Consider the following 5992-nt stretch of genomic DNA (forward strand, 5'->3'; position numbering starts at 1 on the left):
GCGCCCTCCCTTGAAGTCTTCAGCCCTGACGTCATGATAGTAAGAGGCGGGAGCCACGAGGATGGCGTCTCTTGGCGGCGGGGAGGTGGGGTGCCCTTGGCACGGCCCAGGAAGTGCTGTATGAGCCAGAAGCGGGTCCTCACCCGCCTGGATCTTGCACTGCAGCTCTGCAAGTGTGAGAGCTCATGTCTGCCCTCCCGCGTCCCCGGGGCTGGGCCGTCTCTGTTGTCCAGGTCGAGTGGCCCAAGACAGCGCCGGGGTGTGTCTGCGGCAACCGATTCCGCAGGAGAAGAGCGTCTCCCTTGTGCGCTCATCTACAGTAGCCAACGTCTTGCAGAGCGCTGCACCGATCATCCCGCCCGTGGCCAGGCGTGGACAGGGTGCTGTGAGCGCACCGAGACGACGCCCGGTTTTGCCTCCAGGTGAGTGTGGCGGGGGCGTCCGGCCTCTGAGTTTCGGGCAGTGTCTTTGCACGTGAGACGTCTGCAAGTGACTCCTCCCTGACGCCTGCCTTTCAGCCTCATCCGCACATTAGTCTCGAGGTCCTCACGGGTTGGGGCAGGTGTGTGTTGGGGCCTGGAGGTGCACGGTGCCAAAGTGTCCAGCTGCCCCTGGACATTCGGCCTGGGCCAGAATGCCGGGGTCCCCGCAGCTGCAGCAGGAGGCAGCCAGGGACCTAGGAGACACCCCGTTTCCTTCGCTGCCCGTTCACGAGTGGTCGGAGGAATTGCAGAGACACCAGCTCTGCTCTGCGTGCCGAAGCTCCGCCCGCCTCGCCCACCACGCGGAAGCAACCTACGAGCCCCGGACACGCGAGTGGGTCAGGAAGACGCCGTCTCTATCCGCCGTGGAATACTATGCAGCCCTCAAAAAGGCAGATTCCCCGCCGGCTGCGGGAGGTGGCGGAGTTAAAACGGGGCCAGGAAGACCCCGAGGGACGGTGGTGGTGGCGGCGAACGTGGAGAACACCCCTCACTCCTGAGGGGAGAAAGCAGTGCTGTCCCCAGATGGCCAGCGTGGAGGAAAACACTTTAAGAAACAGTGAAAGCGGGGCGTCCCCGGGGGCACGGGGATGGCTCTCGGCCGATGAGGCTGCCCGCAGACACGACACCCTGAGATTGATCCCCCCCACCCCGACCAGGGCGCAGCAGACCCCTCCGTGGGTCTCAATGGATCCCCCACTCGTCTCTGGGGAGTCCTCTCACCCCCGCACCTCTGGCGTGCACCCCAGTTCTCGCGTGCATCCGTAAATACAGTAAATCCTCAAAAAAAAAAAATGCTGGGAGATTCGCAAGCCGCACGTTGCACTTGCTTCTCCGTGCCTCGCTGATGATCCCATCCGCTGAGCAACAGCTCGTGAGCGCACGCTGGCTGGGGAGGACGAGCTCGGAAAATGTGAGAGGTGGGAGCTCCCGAGGTGCAGACGTCCCTGGTGACTTTGCAGCTCGCCGTGCACACACTTGCCGGTCATGTGGCGCAGACGCTCTCTTTCATTCCGCTGACTGGAGAGGGCGAATCTGCTCTGCACGGGCCCGGCACAGCGCTGCCGAGTGCCGTCCACACCCACGCAAGCAGCACACGGGAGACGCTCGGGGCTGGACACAGATTCCAGGGTGTAAACTGGAAGTGAAGTCGCCAGCTCATGCTCCCGCCAGGACCCCAAGTCTCTGCAGAAACAAATGAACTGTTTCCCGCCAGAGCGAAACAGAACATGAGTTCTGCTCCCACAAGTACTGTCAGCACGTGCACCGAGGACTTGCTGGGAACCCGGCCCCTTGCGCCCTGAATCCCAGCTGGCGAAACCCTGACGCCCCCGGACGCCATGAGGGGATGGCTCCCCGCGGCCCCCAGCAGAGACTCACACAGGTCCAGATTTGCTTTTGCAGCAGGTTCACTTGAGTTCAGAACATGACAACAGATCTACCCCGGGGCCCCGAGATCCCCGTCCTTGGACTCTACCCACGGACACAAAATCACGAGCTGGGAAGGAAAGCTGCACTGCTGGGTTTATCCCGGCTCCACGTGAACAGCTCAGACGTGAGAGCAACCAAAAGCCGCCCAAATAGACGCATGGACCAAAGAGCTGCGGTGGGTGTGCGCCTCGGAATACTACGCGGCCATGAAAAAGGTGGGCTCGCGCCATCCGAGGCAACGTGGGTGGGGCTGGAAGGGAGGATGCTGGAGAAACTTCATCGGAAGGGAAAAGGTGAATGTGGGGGGTCGCGCTTCCACGAGAAATATAGAGAAACCCACAAAAAGGTCGGGAACACGTCCGGGCGCGCCCCAACTCGAGACACGCAGCCAGGGCTGCTGTGACAGCGGCCTTTGGTTTTCAAAGAGCTTGGTGGTGCCGCTCTCAAAACCAGGAGAGAGGAGGCAAAAATCTAACAAAGTCTCCGCAGTGTCAGTCAGGCTACTGAAAGGGGGAGTCTGGACACCCCCGGCGCCCCCAGTTCCAGCCGCCAGGCTTCCCTGGGGACCCTGGGTGCAAACTGCAGAGACTCAGAGCCGAAGCGAAGACTTTGCAAGATGGTGAGACCCGGGAAGACGAGAGACAGGGAGTGACCGCTGCGCTCGGCCGCAGGGGAGCCACCCGGGTCTGCGTGGCCTAACAGGGCACCTCTCTGCGCGGACCATCGAGGGGGAAGAGGACCCGGCGCCCCTGGGTGAGGGCTGCGTCACACGCCAGCTTACGGGACCCTCGCCTCCGGCCGGAGCCTGCCTTGGAGGACAGAGGACGCGAGGCGAGGGGGAGAGAGGTGGAAGTGAGGGGACGGGACAGGGTTGGAAGGAAAGAGGGGGGACAGGGAGAGGGAGTCAGGGGAGGGCAGCAGGGGCGGCCAGCTGCGGTCCACTAGCTGGCCACGGCGCTTACGGTAGCTACCCGCCACTTTAGCTCCCGCCCAGGCTGGCGCTAGGGCGCCTCTGAGGCACACGAGGCGGCCATGGGCCCCGCTTCACCCGTCCTCGGACGCCCCATCTCTGCTCTGCAGCTGAGCCGAGTGGAGGCGGCGGAAGGTCCGGTGTTGCCAAGCATCCTGCCCACCCGCGCTCTCCGCACTGTGATGTCATCAGCGCACCCCAAGAAGCCACAGGGCGTGACAAGCAGCCGTGCTCTGCCCTATCTCTGACCAACTGTGGGGGCGGGGAGGTGAAGACGAGCGAGAAGAGGTACACAGACAAGCTACAAGGTCGACGTGCCGGCCAGCGTGGCCGCGCAGTGGTCTGTTCCACAGGGGATTGATTTTGAGGTTCAGGAATGGTAAAGGATAGGGTGGGTGGACGACGGATGGGTGGAGAGGCGGTGTGTGGGTGGACGGGAGGATGGAGGGAAAGATATAGATGGGGTGGGTGGGTGGATGGATGATGGATGGATGATGGATGGGAGGATGGTGGACAGATGGATGATGGACAGATGGATGGATGGATGGATGGGCAGATAGAAAAACAGATGGGCTCATGGACATATGGGTGGATGATTAGAGAGAGAGAGAGATAGACATACACAGACAGACTATTGGGTGGATGGACGGATAGGCTACCTGGCTGGCTGGATGATGGGTAGGTGACAGACACACAGATGATGGATGGATAGGACTTACAGGTGACGGATGGATGATTAGATAGACAGATGTGTGGGTGGAGGGATCGATGGGTGGATGGGTAGAAGATAGAGGGACAGATAGGTACCTAGCTAGATACATGATAGATAGATAGATAGATAGATAGATAGATAGATAGATAGAGAGGCAGATAGGCAGACAGACAGGTGGGTAGATAGAGGAATAAATAGATGGATATATGACAGATAGATAGATAGATAGATAGATAGATAGATAGATAGATAGATAGATAGATAGATAGGTAGGTAGGTAGGTAGATGGATGGATGGATGGATGGATGGATGGATAGATGGATGGATGGATGGATGGAAGGAAGATTGGATGGATGATGGATGAACAATCCATGACTGGCTGGCTGGCTGGAAGACTGGATAGATGGATGGATGGATAGATAGATAGGTAGGGAGGGAGGCAGATAGATAGATAGGCAGACAGATAGGTAGATGTAGAGATAGATGGATGGATAGATAGAAGATAGAGGGATAGATAAAGAGAGAGAGAGACAGAGGGATAGATAGAGACAGAGATAGATGAATAGGTAGATGGATAGACAGATGGATGGATAGATATAGGTAGGTAGGTAGATAGATAGATAGATGGATAGATACGTGGATGGATAGATAGATAAATACGTAGATAGATAGAGGTAGATAGATAGATAGATAGATAGATAGATAGATAGATAGATAGATAGATAGATAGATAGCTGGACATATAGGCAGATAGACAGGCAGATAAATAGATATAGGAATAAATAGACAGATAGATAGATAAATAGAGGAATAAATGGATGGATGGATGGATAGATAGATAGATAGATAGATAGATAGATAGATGGATGGATGGATGGATGGATGGATGGATGGATGGATGGATGGATGGATAGATAGATAGATAAGATAGATAAATAGAGGAATAAATGGATGGATGGATGGATAGGTAGATAGATAGGCAGACAGATAGAGGACTAGATGGATGGATGACAGATAGGCGACAGGTAGGTGTAGACACACACCCCTGACCGGCAGGGTGACCCCTACGCAGATGGACACATCCACAGCATGTACCTGGGCGACAGACACATAACAGCCGTCAGCTACAGATGGATAAAGACAGACGGATAAAGGCGGCGGATCATCGCTCCCTGACTGGTGGCGGTGGGCAGGGCGATGCCAGGTGACACCGAGAGCTGGCACGCAGCTGCGATGCCCGTGCTCCTGCCCACTCGAAAATCCACTCAGTGTTTTCAGGCTCCGGTCGACGTGCGCCCTCGGCTGCACCTGCTAGTGTCGTCCTCATTGTCACCTCGCCCGCAAACCCGTTCATAGAAGAACATTTATTTTCTACCGAGTAACAATCAGCCTCGCGCGTTCCTGGAACTTGAGGCACGTTCAGACCCCGAGACGCGGCCTCAGACGGCGGCGGGGACGCCCGCGCAATCGCCGGATTCCTCCGCCGGCTTCCTCCGCCCGCCCGGGGGGACCCGAGACGGTGGTGCAGGCGGCACCGTCCGGAGCACGTGCACCAAGAAGGTCTCATGGCCACGGAGGGTCTCAGCCCGCGTCGCCCGCGGGCACACCCAGGCCACGCGCTCCGGGATCAGGGGCCGAGGTCACTGTAGACCCGTCGCTGATGGAATGAGGCAGACGGCGCAGTAGGGTGGGGTCGCGGCACGGGGACGCGTCCGTGACCGTGGGGCGCGAGCCCAGACCCGCAGCCATCGGAGGGGTCAGCACCGACGGCCTCCGGCACCGCTTGCGTCCTGCGCAAGGTGCCGGGCTCTCGCTGGGCGTTGAGGGTGACGGAGGGTGACGGAGGCTGTGCGACATTCAGAGAAGTGTATGTACACGTGTATGTCTATGTGTATACACACGCATGTTTGTATGAGGTCTGCCTGTCGTACATGGATGATATAGAGCATAATACACGATGTGCAGATGACGTGATATATAATCGGTGATACACACAATGCATGATGACAGACGATATGACGCATAACATGTAGTAATGAAATATACGGTATATGGTATGATACATGACGTGACACATAAGCTGATCTATCATGCACACATGATGCAGGTCATACGTGATGGCCTCTAATATACGACAACATGAGGTGACGTACGATGCATGTCATGACGCATAATACATGGTGTGACAATGGCACATACACGGTATTATAATGCATGGCATGATTGTGACTGCGTGCCGTGTCGTTTAGAACATATCATCTGAAGCATGATGTGTGACATACAGCACATGATGATATATGACACATGATATATGCCCTGCAGCCTGCTCACCCCGAAGCGCCTGCTGCCCGGTCACCCCCGAAGCCACCCAGACTGGTCACCCCCGAAGCCACCCAG

Source organism: Condylura cristata, unplaced genomic scaffold, assembly GCF_000260355.1.
Source record: "Condylura cristata isolate star-nosed mole 26May11 unplaced genomic scaffold, ConCri1.0 scaffold00027, whole genome shotgun sequence".
NCBI classification, from domain to species: Eukaryota; Metazoa; Chordata; class Mammalia; order Eulipotyphla; family Talpidae; genus Condylura; species Condylura cristata.